This window comes from Gossypium hirsutum, chromosome A12 (genome assembly GCF_007990345.1).
Source record: "Gossypium hirsutum isolate 1008001.06 chromosome A12, Gossypium_hirsutum_v2.1, whole genome shotgun sequence".
NCBI lineage: Eukaryota > Viridiplantae > Streptophyta > Magnoliopsida > Malvales > Malvaceae > Gossypium > Gossypium hirsutum.
In genome coordinates, this window is record NC_053435.1 from 85,143,630 (window position 1) to 85,159,646 (window position 16,017).

The 16,017-nt window shown below is 32.4% G+C and overlaps 1 long non-coding RNA gene across 1 annotated transcript; it reads right to left on the reverse strand.

Moving 5' to 3' along the window:
* Window positions 1-13,371: 13,371 nt before the first annotated feature.
* Window positions 13,372-14,713, reverse strand: LOC107925515 (uncharacterized). The gene is made up of 2 exons (XR_001692019.2): window positions 14,159-14,713; window positions 13,372-13,865 (listed from the first exon to the last, which is right to left on the reverse strand). It is a non-coding gene; the product is annotated as an uncharacterized lncRNA (long non-coding RNA).
* Between the last annotated feature and the right edge of the window lie 1,304 nt (window positions 14,714-16,017).

Here is a 16,017-nt window from a genome sequence, read left to right on the forward strand (position 1 = left end):
TAAATTTTTGTGACTCGGTTTTGTGGTCCCGAAACCACATTCCGACTAAGGTCTAATTAGGGCTGTCACATGAGTGCATGCGATAGGAAATTATCCTATACTTGGAATGTATGATTAAATGTGCCCATGAGCAATAATAACTTTTATATGGAGCTCCATCGTGAAAAATGAGTAAGGGACCCATGAAATGGTAAGTTCATGATAGTTGGAAATGATATTATGATAGTGATCATTATATTGTACAAAAACAAATTTGGATAGCAGCATTGGTCTGACTTTGAAAATACACTAAAAATAGTAGAAATTGAGTTAGAAGCTTAATAAAATATGAAATTAAATCTTAATGAGTCTAGTTTCAGAAAAAGGAAACAATGAAAGCTAAAGAATTCTGTATCATGAGATATTTGAATTCTTGTGAGATAGAGTCGGAGTGATTCCAGACTCCCCTGTCTCAACTTTGGAAAATCACTAGAAATTGTACAAAAATAATTATGAGTTAAAATTCATACTACTCAAATACTTAATGAGTATAATTTCAGGAGAAAAATATAGGAACATTATTCGAGTCTCGTACTAGGGGATAAATAAATTTTAGTGAAGAAAGGTCGAAGCTGTCAAATAGCAAATATGGGAGACTTCGAATAATAAATTGTACTTATTGGCTACACCAAAAATTCTGAAAATTTTATGATAAGAAGATATATGAGTCTAGTTTCTTATAAAATTAACGGATCTTAATTTTGTGTTCCGTAGCTCTGGATATAAAAAATTTAATGACTATGACTTGGGAAAACAACTTAGCTGGAATTTGAATAAATAGAAAGAATATGAAAATAGCATGTTATCGCATTGCTTATTATTTTCATGTGAGCTTACTAAGCGTAAAGCTTACTCCCTCCTTTCCATTTCTTTTAGTTTTTTCAGGCCAGCTCGGGGTTGGAGATCGTCGGAGGCAGCATCACACTATCGAGTCATTATCCTTGGAGTACTGGCATGTGAACGTGAAATGTTTTTATGCGAGTGGCATGTATAGGGACTTAGTTTTTCTATGATGACTATTGTTGTGATTAGCCAAAGGTATTGGTTTATATTGATTTGTTTTTTATAGCCATGAGATGTGGCTTATAAAGATTTTGGTTTGTAAGTCTATTTATCCATGATATGTGTTATTGTCTTGTGATGTAGTTATGTGATTGTGCTTGTTCACTATGTATGAGAAGTATATGGCATATTTACATGATGAATGCCATTGAAATCGTGTATGAGTGTATATGTAAAGATGACAGAAATGCTTGGAAATTAGCCTAAGTCTTGACCACACAGGTAGAGACACGGTTGTGTGTCTCAGCCGTGTGGAGGACACGGCCTCTGGCCACGGGTGTGTACCTTGGCCGTGTGCCCTTAAACGGTTGTTGACGTCATAAATAGAGAGTTACACGGGTTGAGGACATGGGCGGGTCCCAAGCCACACGAACGTGTCCGACCACACGGCCCAACCCACACGGGCGTGTGACTCTTCAAAGCTAGAAAATTGGTTAAGTTGCCCAAAGATTTTCAAAGTTCTCGGTTTAGTCCCGAACCACCCCGATGTATGTTATAGGCTTCGAAGGCCTGTATAAGGGACAATATGCATGTGTTTGAAAATTTTTAATTTTGGGCAAAATTTGGTAACTCGATTTTGTATGTTTGTGAATGTTTAAGTCCAGTAACGCCTCGAACCCCGTCCTGGAGTTGAATACGGGTGAGGGGTGTTACAAAATAAATTGAATCAATTAAATTATTCCCAAAGTCGTAATTTTTTTTTGATTCAAATGTAGTTCGATCAAGCTTTTTTTGAGCTAGCAGATGGACCAATCAGACATATATTATTAGGCTCTAGTGATTGCAATTATATCTAGAAGCATCGTTCCGATAATTCGCAATTACTTAATCATGGAGTCAGCTCATAAGAAGTACCATGATTAAAAACTCTTTATTGTATACTCTTTACGAAAGTAATTCATCCAACTACTTTGTCCAATAACCTCGTCATATGTGTGTTACCTTCATATGATATCCTTGATTCCTTTGAGTTAAATCTGTTCACTTAATACAATCCTATTTTATCTCATGGATTCTATTGTATCTTCTTAATGATTAAGATGATCATTGTCAACAAATGACTGTGATAAGTTGCTTGTTCGAGAACGAGTAACCCGTGGCCACATTACGTATTTATCAATCCACACAATGTCGATAAGAGGATATCATTAACTCTTTAATTGAGCTATGAGTTCTACTATTGCTAGTAAAGTCATGCCATAACAAGTTATGTACCCAACATACCAACTATGGGCTCGATCATCTTTAAAGCATAAGCCTCTACTTATATCAAAGCACATGAGTTGCATACGCATGATCAATGACTAACTCAGGATTTAGGTAAATCATACCATGAACGTCATAAGTGAACTAATTCAAAAACGAATTCAGAATTAATTATCTTGGGTCCAGTCCAATGTAACATTCTACCAATGAATACATCTATATCTCTACTCGTGGAGTTAACTGCTTTGTAGCCAAGGCTAGCCATTTCCCAAATTGGAATTATAGACGACATAATAATCCTTCTTATTATTTGAATCAAATGCTCACTTTGATTCTTTTACGAGATTACGAACTCATTTAGATTATCTACTAAAGTAAGTTATCCTTCTCGCAATGTAAGCATTCATTACAATGCCACTTATCTTTAATTTGAACTTTAAACAATCAATGAGCTAATATTTGCTTGTCACAATTTCGCTATGCATGCAAAATATAAAAGACATAAATAAAAAAGACATAATAGTGAAATGTGAAATTAACTTTATTTATTTATTCATCGTTCAAATAAATAGAAAACAGTTACATGTTTACTACAATATGGGCACATTTCCTAATAATGTTGAGATTATTTCAGAAGTTTCCAATCTCTATAGATCCGTGGAAATTTATAGAGATTCAACTGTTAGATGATGATGATTTGGGTACTATGATTACCATATGGTTGTCGATTGGGAATAAGAACCCCTAACTAGTTAAGTTATTCGTTAAGTTAGCCGATTTAAAGCTCATTAAAAATGTCAATCCAATAAGTCAACATTATGGGTTTGACTTTGATCTTAATGTGGGATAGACAGATCATTCAGACTGTGGAGGGACACCGCAAATGCTCGAAAATCTAAATTATGGTGGGAGTTCGTATAAAAACCCTATCCTGGGTCCTGTCTATAAATACATTTGGAGGTGATAGACACTGATGCATATGTCGAAAAAGGGTCCGGTACTGATAAAGATTTTAATCACGACGTTGAAGATTTTAGTGACCCCAATTTTAATGAGGTTCTAGATGATATCAACGATGAAAGCTCACAAGAGGTTGAAGATGTTTACACCCCTTCTTTCGAGAACCCGAGTCGTGGCATTGTTTTACAGAATGACCCTAGGGCCTACATGTTGAGCGTAAATACAGATACAATGCATGCACTTAAGTTCTTTGAGTACGCTAATATAGCTCCTGCTCATAGATTAGCGTCAAATTCACAATTGGAAGAGTTGTTCGTTGGGTAATGGTTTACAAAACAAGGGAGACTCCGTATTTTCTATAAAATAGTACATCATGAAGGTGTCGATTGATTACTAGGTCACAAAGTCTACACCGACATTATATGTTTGGGAATGTTAGAGGGCCGACGAAGGGTACGACTGGCGATTTTGAGTTGTATTTAAAAGGGCTTCATATATGCACCGTTGCACGTGTGACGTAAGACCATTAGAAACTGGATACTAAAAGTATCTGCAACTGCACCAAGCCGCTGGTAAAAAATATGGCAACCTTTCCTATATTGGTCCTGATTGTGAACATGTAGGCCTAATTCCAGTATAGAGTGTGGTACAGGAAAACATGGTGGGCGAAACAAATTGCCATTGAGTAGTTGTACGGTGATTGGGATGAGTCATATGATGAACTTTAGGGATGGATTTCAGTGGTTCTGGAGTACGTGCAAAGTACTGTCGTGGACTTATAGACTTTTCCTTACAGAGGCCTGAATGGGGAACTTGAACCGGGGAGAAGAGTTTTCCACAGATTGTTCTGGACATTTGATTTATGTGTTAGGGCCTTCTCCTACAGCAAACTGCTAGTGCACGTTGATGGAACATGGCTTTATGGAAAATACACGTAGATATTATTGATTGCAATTGCACAAGACGGTAACTGAAATGCATTACCAAATTTCTTTGCCATCGTGGAGTCAGAGAACTTCAAATCGTGAGAATTTTTTATTAGGAACTTGTGGAGGCATGTTTTCAGGAAAGATAACATTTGTATTGTCTTTAACAGATCCAAGGGCCATCTTGCTGCGTCTCGGTATTCTGAGGTCCTGTAGTGGTCCATCTAGTACATTCGCCACATCACTGTCAACTTCCACAAGGAGTACAAGAACAAAGTGTCTTGTTCCAATACCCGGAGGCGTGGCCCATCTGAAATCTAGACAAACACTTTAGCACATAAACCATAAAATATTATCCACATTTATATGAGTTATTAAATGTTGAATATAATTTTTTTTACCTGTTACAAGTGGGCATATATATGGTTGGTGCCTAACAGGCGCCAAAAACGACATCCTATACACCACCTAAGACTATAACAATACCAAACAACCAACCATGTTATGTGCCCTGTGATTTGTTGCCCGACAAAACTCTTGGTACAATGTCACCAACATTGCTGATCCTCAGCTGTAAGTACCAGCACTGTTGAAATCCTCCAATAGAGACAAGTTCATTGAGTGGACCCTATTAGACGTTCCATCTGACATAAGTACCTCACTTAGCAGCTACAAACTATAGGCTTAAACAACGCACCTTAGCTCATTCTCAGTGGTGGTGCTCGAAAATTTCTTGAAATTCGCGCTCAACTATGAGAATTTCAAGGTCGTGAAGTTCTCTTTCCTAGCACCAGGGGACCATCCAAGCAAGCTGTTACATGCCATCGAAGGTTCCAACACTGTGTTTCATCCCGTGATCACATCATTGTCAACTTGTAGGCCAAGTTGCATAGTGATGTCTTCTAATGTGATCGTGCACTTGTCGCACGACATATGGAAAGTGTGGGTATCTAGGTGCCACCGCTTAACAAAGAAGGATATTAGATCAGCCCTTAGGTCAAACTTTCGGATCAATGTCACGTCCCTAAATCCCACCAACTGTAAGTAAGATATGATCCGCTCGTCCGCACGGTACTTGGGAAAATGGATTTGCGACCTCAATACCCAATACTCATAATGTATGGTAAATTTTTTATATATAAAAAAGGATAAATCAAATATCTAAAAAATAAAAATTTATGGTAAAATAAAAAATTAATATCTCAATTAAGTATAACTTAATATATATTTTAAATGAAATATGCATTTTTAACTTATACAAATTTTAAGTATTTTTTCTTTTTTCAAAATTTACAATTTCTAAATATTTTTTGTTTTTCAAATTTTAAATATTAATACAATTTTGATTATATAATAAATTTTAATGAAAAAATATATTTAAATTTGAATATTAAAATTTCATACCAAAATTTTAACAAATAAATATAATATATTTAAATTATAAATAAATATTTTTCTAAAAAACATGTTGAATTGAAAAAAGGAAGAATTTTCAATATAAAACCTAAGAAACTAATTTTAACATATATATATATATATAATGTAATATTATATTTAAATTATTAGGCATAACAAATTACATAATATAAAACACTCAATCAAAATTCTTAAATGTTGAATTCAAAATTCAATCCAAGCTTATCGAAGTAGGTAGTAAGATAATGAATCCAAAATTGTAAGCATAATGATAATATCATCAATTAATATCAATCATCAATTTAATACAAAATAGGTAATAAGATAATGATAATAAATTGGGAATAAATAATTTTTAATTTAACAATTTTACTGTTTTGTTGACTTTCGATGTAGTGTGATATGCATTTATTGGAGAAGGTGTTCTAATATTTGCATAATTTTTAAAAAAATTAACCACCACTTGATAAATTAAATATAATTAAATATTATATTACAATAACTACTTTTAATATAATACGTGGACATCAAAATATATAATTTACATACCTTAATCATATTTATTAACTTCGAATTTCAAATAGCACAAACTAACACAAACACAATAAACTTGGATTAGAACTAATAAAAAAAGTTAACCTGTCTCTCCTCTTCTCTTCTATTTAAAATTTTAGTTCTAAAATATGGGACCAAACTAAAGGCCTACCCCCTTTATATATAAGGAGCTGTGGGAGGGAGGCAACTTTAAGTCAGCTAAGTATTTTTTTTTTAACATTAAAAGCTAAGCTAGCCTTTAGACCTATTAAGTCATTGATGTAATTGACGTGATGTGATCGATTAGTTAACTCTTTTCATATTTATTTTTGGGTTTTCTTTTTTTTTAAATACTCTAGTATTTTTTATTTTATGTGTAAATGTTATAAATATATTAATGATAAATGTCTATAATTCCTTTTAAACATTTATTAAAATAATGAGATAAAACTCTTTACTTCATTTATGACCATGATATGTAAAGGAGCTTATAAATAAAGCACCTTGTAAGAGAAAATTAAATAATAAAAATTCTCCTGTATTTTTCATCCACCTTTTACTTGTTATTGTTGCTTTATTAATTTTTCTGTAACACGTTATTAGCACAAGCTTCTACAAGTTCATAGTAAAGTTTATGTCATTTTGACTTTATATAATTTACCCGTATAACTCCCGTTAAACTATATACAGTATAAGTATTTTCATCATTCTTTTATTTTAGTTTCTAGATGAAATATTTGGTTTAGGTAACATTTGCACATTTATTTTTACAGCTCAAATGTTATAATGATAATTATATATACATGTTTTTTTATTAAAAGAAATTTCAATTAATGCAATTTGTTTTAAGTTATTATTATGACTATTCTTCTCTATGCCAATATTTGACATACATATTATTATTTTGTAAATTTGATATATATAATTGGATTATTTTATGATTGGGAATGCTTATTATTTTACTACTTTTTTTTTATTTTGATTCAAGTGATTATAATGTCAAATCTTGCCAAACTTGAATTTGCGACCTTAAACATCTTAGGCAAAATTATTTGTCATGAGTGTTAGATGCTGAAATTCACCTAGATGCTAAAGGTCTAGGAAATACTATATTAGCAGATAAAGAAACATCTAATCAAGACAAGACAAAAGCAATGATTTTCATTTGTCATCATCTACATGAAGGATTAAAAGTGGAATATCCCACTGCGAAAGACTCTTTTGAGTTGTGGAATAATTTGAAAGAACGATTTGACCGTCAGAAAACGATTTGACCATCAGAAAACGATTATACTCCCTAAAACTCGTTATAATTGGATGCACTTACGGTTACAAGGTTTTAAGATTGTAAGTGAATACAATTCAAAACTTTTTAAAATTAGCTCTCAACTAAAATTATGTGGAGAAAACATAACTGATGAGGACTTATTAGAGAAAACATTTTCAACCTTTCATGCTACTAATGTACTCCTGTAGCAGCAATACTGTGAAAAAGGTTTTAAATGGTATTCTGAATTGATTTCCTAGCTTTTGGTGGATGAACAAAATAATGAGTTATTAATAAAAAATCAAGGAATTCGTTTCATTGGTTCTACATCATTCCTTGAAGTGAATGTATCAATATACAATAATTATGAAAATGGAAAATATAGAGGTCGCGGTTGCAGTCTCGGTCGTGGTTGAGGACTTACTAGTAATTGTTATCATGGTGGTCATAACAGTGATACTCTTAACCACCAGAAAAAAAATAACAATGAAGGATAAGAAAGAGGTGGTTAAAATAATCCTTCAAAGATTGTTGAGAATTTATGCTAACGATGTGGTATGAAGGGGCATTGGTCATGTACCTGTCGTACGTCTGAGCATTTAGTGAAAATTTATCAAGCATCAATTAAAAAGAAGGGAAATAATATAGAGACAAATTTTATATCTTAAAATGATGAAATGGAGGTAAAAGATGAAGATATTCAATATGATACTAAAACTGATCATGCCTATAAGGGTGATAAATTTCATGACCTTAATAATATAACTCACCTAGATGTGGCAGATTTATTTAAGAATCATTAGAAAAGTTGATATTATTTTGACATTTTCATTTTGTTTTAAGTATGCTTTATTTTATTGCATAAAGAATAAATTATATATTTAATAAATATTTGCAACGTTTCTCATATTATATTTTGTTTATTTTTAATGAAGAATATGAATATTCAACAAAATTTTGTTGGACCCAAAATCAATGGAGACATGTGTCTTGCAGATACTCAAAGATAAAAAATATTTTTCTCATTTGACAGTAATTGATTCCTATGTTAATACAATATCTGTAATAGCCTGATTTTCAGTGGTGTCAGAAACAGTGGTTCGAGACCACCAAATTCGACGAGTAAGCTCGTAAATTTTATTATTTAGTATTTATGAGTCAAATGTGATTTTAGAAAGATTTTTAAAATAGTGATTTGTGTTTTATAAGGATTTATTAGGTTAAAGTTTAGAAAACGAGGTATCGAAACCTCGATTCTGTAAACTGATTAAGGTAGTATTAAAATTTCGTTAGAAAATTTTAACATTTTGATAGTTAATTAATTAAAAATGATTAAATTGAAAAAGATGCAAAACTTACAAATTAAAGGAAATAGTGATTAAATGGCTTAATAAATAAATAAGGAAGGACTTAAGAAGAATTAAGCCTAAAATTAAGCTATGAGGCTGCATAAGTATGGAAATTAATAAAATATAGCCATTTAATGGCAAAATCGTAAATAAAACAAAATTACATTTACAAATTGACATTTGATAAGTTTCTAAGCTATTCATCTTCTAAATTTCGACAAACAGTCATGGGAGAGAATTTCTAAGCTAGTTCTTCATATTTTGATGCATGTGAGTCTAATTCTTATTCTTTTCTTGAATTTTTTTTATGTTTTTAAGACTTTTACAATTAGGTCCAACTAACTATTTCATTAGTTTTTGATTTTATTAGTAATTTTGAAAGTTACCATTGATGAATACTAAATGTTTTTAATGAATTAACATGGATATAGAGTTTTAATTTTGTTGTATGATGATTTTATAAAGTGAATTTGATAGATATCGATTTTAGGACTAAATTGTGAAGAACTAAAGAATTAGGGTTGCTATTAAATTTTTATGTATCAAGGGCTGTAATATAGTCTAGAATACTTAGATAAATTGTCAATTGAGAAAATTTTGCTCAATTGATAGACTAATTAGTAAGGGACTAAATTGTAAAAATTGTAAAAGTTAGGGTAATTGTGTAATTTTAAAAATTAAGGAATATGAATAGTGAAGTGAATTGGAATTGAAATATATCCTAATAAATGAGTAATTTTATATTTTAGATAAAAAGCCTGTAGATATTCGTGAAAAAAGAAAAATTAGTAGAATAGTCCTTGAACTTCTGCAAATCTTACAATTTAACCCAGGTAAGTTCGTATGGTTAAAATTTAATATTTATAATGAATTTTAAATGATATTATGTATTCAGTATATGGTTTAAAAATTAAATATTGTTAAATTATAAATTTGAAGCGAATATCCAATTTGAATAGAACCCGAGATTAAGTACAATCGTTTTGTAGCGAAAGATAACAAAGGAAGAATTGACTGAAAATTACCCAAGTAAACAGAGGTTCAACATTTTTTGCGAACTTTCGTGTTTACTTTTCGTTTAGCTTTCACGAGCTTCTGTTTAACTCATATGAGTTTCCGTTCAACCGTAATAGGTTTCTGTTCAGCTCTTTTGAGCTTTTGTTTAACCTTTATGGGTTTCCGTTTACCTCTTATGAGCTTTCGTTCAACCCTTATGGGTTTCTGTTTAGCACTTATGTGCTTCTATTTAGCCTTCGGGCTTTTGAAAACGATGTACTCATATCTGTAAGCCGTTCTCCGATCCGATAAGATTTGGTAAATGACTTATGTAAGTGAAATTGAAAGATTTATCGATTACTATTGATATTAATTTGAAAGAAGTGTGTTCATTGATTTATGTTGTGTTTGACAGGGAGAGTGCATGATTAATTTACTATTTAATGTTTTATATTAAGTTCGGTAAGAATTATGTTTAACCTATCGAACTTACTAAGCTTCATTAAGCTTACTTATATTGTTTAATGTTCTTGTAGATTAACGTGAAGTCGGAAGATCAGATTAACACATCAAGCCACACTATCCAATTGAATCCGGTTGCTTTTGCAACGTGTATTAAGGTTTATATGGCATGTATAGGATTAATATAGTATTGAGTTAAGTTGGTTTGTGTAAATATTATAAGTTACACTTTGTTTATATTTCAAATTAACTTATATAGGTATGGATTAATCATGCATGAGGTGTATTTGAAATAGTTAATTGATGGTTAAGTAATAGGCATATTGACGCATAGATTGAACTAGTGAATTTAGTAAATATATATATGTATGTATATAGTTAATTTGGTAAGCTAGGATATTTGAATATAAGTTATGATAAGTTGGCTTGAAATGAAGGCTTTGTTGTGATTTGTGAATGTGCAAGTGGTTGTACCTAGGTATATACCAAGATTGGGTGAGAAAAGTGTCCATAAAATGACCTATTTTCGTCCACACAGGTAGAGACATGGGCGTGTGTCTCAGCCGTGTGTGACACATGGCCTAGCACATGGGTGTGTGTTTCGTTCGTGTGTCCCCTGCATCTTTAAAATTTAAAAATAGAATGCCCAGGTTTTTGCACACGGCCTAGCACACGAGTGTATGGTTTGGCCATGTGACCCCTACACCTTAATTTCATAACACACGACTTAGCACACGGGCGTGTGGCTTGGCTGTGTGACTCAAGTCAGTAAGCACTCTAAATTGGACATAAGCTGGGACACAGCCATGTGCCTCTATTTCGAATGCCCACACGGCCTAAGGCACAAGTGTGTCTCTTGGCCGTGTAAGCCACACAGGTGTGTGTCCCCTGCACCTAAGAAAAATTTTGAAACTTTGAGAAAAATTATCTGAGTTTCTGGTTTAGTCCCGATTTAATTTTAATGTGTATTTTGAGCCTCGATGGCTCATACAATAGACAATATTAGTGTTTTATGATTGATTCATGATATGTATATTAAATGTTATGAAATATTCATATTTAATCTGTAAAGTTTGGTAATGCTCCGTAACCTTGTTCTGATGATGGATAAGGGTTAGGGGTGTTATATTTAGTGGCATCAGAGCTACGGTTTAGCCGATTCTCGGATTGAATGAAGCGTGTGAAATATTTAGAAATACATGTAGAAATCTGTGATAGTGTGATGTGTATTATCCGATCTAACCTTTGTTTTCTTATAGATTGTAAAGATGTTAAAAAGATCTGAATGTGCTGATAATGATGAAGTAAATAGTAGAGCACAAACATCTGAACATGAGACGAGTAGTAATGTCCCATTTCCTCTGGCTCAAGAACAAGAACTTAAAAACATGTTCTTTGGGTATATGGATCAATGGTTTAATGAATTCATGCAAGAAAGAAATATGGCTCAGCAACCTCCTCCCCCTACTGTACCACCTGTAGTGCCTCCGGTTATGCCTCCACCTCCTCCAGTGACTGAATTTAGTAAACGTACTTCCATTGAGAAACTCAGAAAGTGTGGGGCCGAAGAATTTCAGGGTAGGTCAGATGATGATCCAGTCAAGGCTGAATATTGGCTTCAGAATACAATAAGAGTTTTTGAAAAAATGGCTTGTTCTCCAGATGATTATCTGAGATGTGTCGTTTCACTACTGAAAGAAGAAACATACAACTGGTGGTTGACTATAGTGGCTGTTGTGCCAAAGGAGAAAATCTCTTGGGAATTCTTTCAGTGTGAATTTAAAAAGAAATACGTCAGTAAAAGCTATTTAGACAAGAAAAAGAGGGAATTCTTCACCTACGCCAAGGAAACAAATCGATAGCCGAGCATGAGAAGGAATTTGTATACCTCAGTAAATATGCCCGGGAAACTGTACCAACTGAGGAAGAAATGTGCATTCGGTTTGAAGCATTCAGTTTGAAGAAGGGTTGAATGATGAAATCCAAATGATGATTGGGGGGCACTAAATACAAGAATTTCTCATTTTGTCAGATCGTGCATAAAAGATGGAAGAGGTGTACAACAAAAAAATGCAGGGAGATAGACGGAATAAAGAATTTTACAAAAGAAGTTCCTCTAAATCATTCTCGGAATTGCCAGCTAAAAAGTCTAGAGATGATTTTAGTTTAGCCACATCAATGCCTGAACGATCAAATAAAAATAAGGTGACTCAAACTGATTACAGGGTATCTAATAGACCCGCTACTAGTGTGGGTAGTGTGAAAAATGTTCTTAAGCCTAAATGCAAGTATTGTGGAAAATGCCATCCTCGTGAATGCAGAAGTAAAATGGGGGCTTGTTATAAATGTGGAGCAACTGATCATTTTATACGAAATTGCCTTCAATTGCAAAAAGAAGAGGAAGGGCAAAAAGAAAAGCAAGTAGCTATTTAGCAGAGAAGTAATTGCAATGCATGAGGCAAGCTAAGAGTGTGTTTGGCTAAGGTTATTAACCCAACATATCCAGAAGATATGTAATTTGCCTTTACATGAAAAGATGCCAACTATCTTATATGAAGATAATGCAACATGTATAGCTCAATTGACGGGTGGTTACATCAAAGGTGACAGAACGAAACATATTTCACCAACATTATTCTTCACTCATGATCTTGAGAAGAAAGGTGACATAGAAGGTCAACAAATTTGTTCTAGTGATAATTTAGCATATCCTTTTTTCCAAGGTATTGCCAACTTCAATGTTTGAAAGACTGTTACACAAGATTGGAATGCGTCAACTGAAAGATGTAATGTGACATTTTCATTAGAGGGAGTAAAAAATATGTTGCACTCTTTTCCTTTAACCAAGGTTTTTATATGTTGCACTCTTTTCCTTTAGCCAAGATTTTTTCCCATTGGGTTTTCCTGATAAAGGTTTTTAACGAGACAACTTGTAATAGGAGATTGTGTACTCTTTTCCTTCAGTAGGTTTTTATCCCACAAGGATTTTCTAATAAAGGTTTTAATAAGACACATTTTTATTTAAAAGACATCCAAGGGGAAGTGTCGTAGATACATAAATAATGGATGTCTATAACCCCTTTAAACATTTATTAAAGTAATGAGATAAAACTCCCTACTTCATTTATGACTATGAGATGTTTAAATGAAGTAATTAAGAAAACTTAATTTACATTTATTGATAAAATGTAAAGGAGCTTATAAATAAAGCACCTTGTAAGTGAAAATTAAATAATGAAAATTTTCCCGTATTTTACATCCACCTTTTACTTATTATTATTGTAAACGGGCCAATTTGCCCGGGCCCACCAAAATACAGAATAAACAAAAATTAAACCCCAAACCCAACTACATAACTCAAGACCCAAACAAGCCCAATAACTAAACCTAGACCCAATAACTAAACCTAGACCCAAATTCAAACCTAAACCCAATAACTAAACCTAGACCCAAATTACAAGCCCGATAGGCCCATTGTTTTGAGAACAGAAACCCTAGGGTTTCTTCCCCACTTTTGCGTTGCAACCAGGCAGCCAAGCCCCAGCCCTCGCGTCGTACAACTGCCAGCTGCCTCCGTACGCCTCAGCAACGCCACGCCCACGCCTCCATACGCCAGTACAGCCTCGTACACGCGCCATGCACCCGTACCTGCAAAAAAAACAAACGAGCAATAGCAGCATATAGCTAATACGAAAGCAAAGAAAGAATATTGTATTTTTATTTATTTATTTCTATCATTTTATCTCTTCGGGTATAAAGCCTAAGGATTCATTTCATTGTAATTTTTTTTACGCAATACAGATACTATTCGTATACTGAATATAGAGAAAAAGCAACAAAAAAAGGTGATTTCATGCGTCTTGTATTTCTTTTCTTTGAATCGGTTTCATCCTTTTTTCTTTTCGTTTTTTTAGCATAACGAAATAAAACAGAAGACTTACCCCGCTACTAGGCCGTCGGCTCCCTTTAGCTTCGTCGAAATCGGAGTTAAGAGGGAAATCTATGGCTAAAATAGGCCATACTTCGAAGCCTGGAGCACCGGTCACCGTACATTGCAGTGGGCTGGTGTTTTTTGAGGGAGAAAATGTGAAGTGCTGCTAATGAAAAGGGGGACTAGGGTTTGGATGGCCAAAGCATCAGATTTTAGGCTTTTTAAAGGGCTGAATACGGTGTCGTTTTGAGCCTGATTCAGTGGCTCCAAAAACGGCGTCGTTTAGGGGAGGGGGTTTGCGTGTCGACCCATTCCAGGACCCGGATCCGTGCCTCTGGGCTTCAAATGGGAAAATTTCGCGGTTAATCCCTCCCTTTTACACCGCGTCTCAATTGATTCCTCTTGGCATCCTATTCCTTTTTTTAATTTTCCCCAAAAGTTTATGCGCTATTTCATTTTAGTCCGCACTTGTACACTACGTTTTGAGGTCTGGATTATTTCCAGATTTGGTCCCTGCGCATTCACACATGTTGCGCGCTAGTCCTTCCTTTTTATTTTTAACAGTTTATTTTACTTAAATTATCCTCCTTATTTTAATTTGATTTCAATTTGGTTTCTTTTTAGATTCATTTAATGTTTTTTTATTCATGTTTATTTGTTTGTATAAGTTGCATCATTTGTATCATTTATTTACTTATTTATCGTAATTTTGGTACTCATATTTTCACATTTTTGCATACTATTTTTTACAAATGTTTTTATATTTACACCATTATATAGATATATATATATTTACACATATTTGATAACAAAATTAACTTTATTTTATGTGTATTATTAATATCACATTAGTTCATACATATGCCTGTTTTTGAATTATTCACATATTTATATATATATATTTGTTGTTTAAAATGAAACTACATACTTTATATATTACTTAAATATCATACATAAACATTGGTATATATATATATTAATCTATACATAACTAAACCCATATGTTTTTGTTATTTTAATATGTTTGGTACACACGTTTTACATATCGTTTAAATTATTTTTGTACTTATATATATATTGGTACATATATTTAATCTATACACATTATTAGATCCATGATTTTATACCTACAGTCTTCTTTGTATAACGAGTTTGAGGTTCTTTTTATCATGTTATTTCGATATTTATATGATTTTCGTTAAATATTCTATATATATATATTTGTACATGTACATTTTTAATTAAAGTTTGTAATTTGTAATATTTATTACTTTGAAGTGCTTAATATTTTTATATATTTGTTGAGCTATTTCAATAACCTTTTTATATATTTTTAACCACCATTTTGTAGTTCATTTTTATACTATATTATTTAAAATATTTATATAACACTTGTTCAAATGTTTCATGTATATTTGTCCATGAATGGTTAATAATTTAGTTCTTTGTACATATTTAGTCCCATGCTAAAATTATTTTATGAATTCTCTTAAATTTTTCTATATATATAGATATTTTTACGTACATAAGTCACATTTTTAAGAACATTTTACTACACATTGTTTTGATTTAAAATTTCACATTTAAATACTATTTTTATATGCATGTACGTTTGTCAACTTTAAATGAACGCATCATCTTTAACATGTTTATATTTATTATTTGGTTCAAATTTTCCTTCTTCATAATCTTTGCTTTAATAATTATTGTGGTTGTAGTTTTTTCATATTGTTTTGTATACTATGCATATTGGTTGTACTATACTCATTCATTTTTTGATGTCGTTAAACCAATCATTGTTCATCCATGCTTGTGAGTTTAATTATATTTCCTAGGTTAGTTATACTTAATTATTATATTGTTAATTGA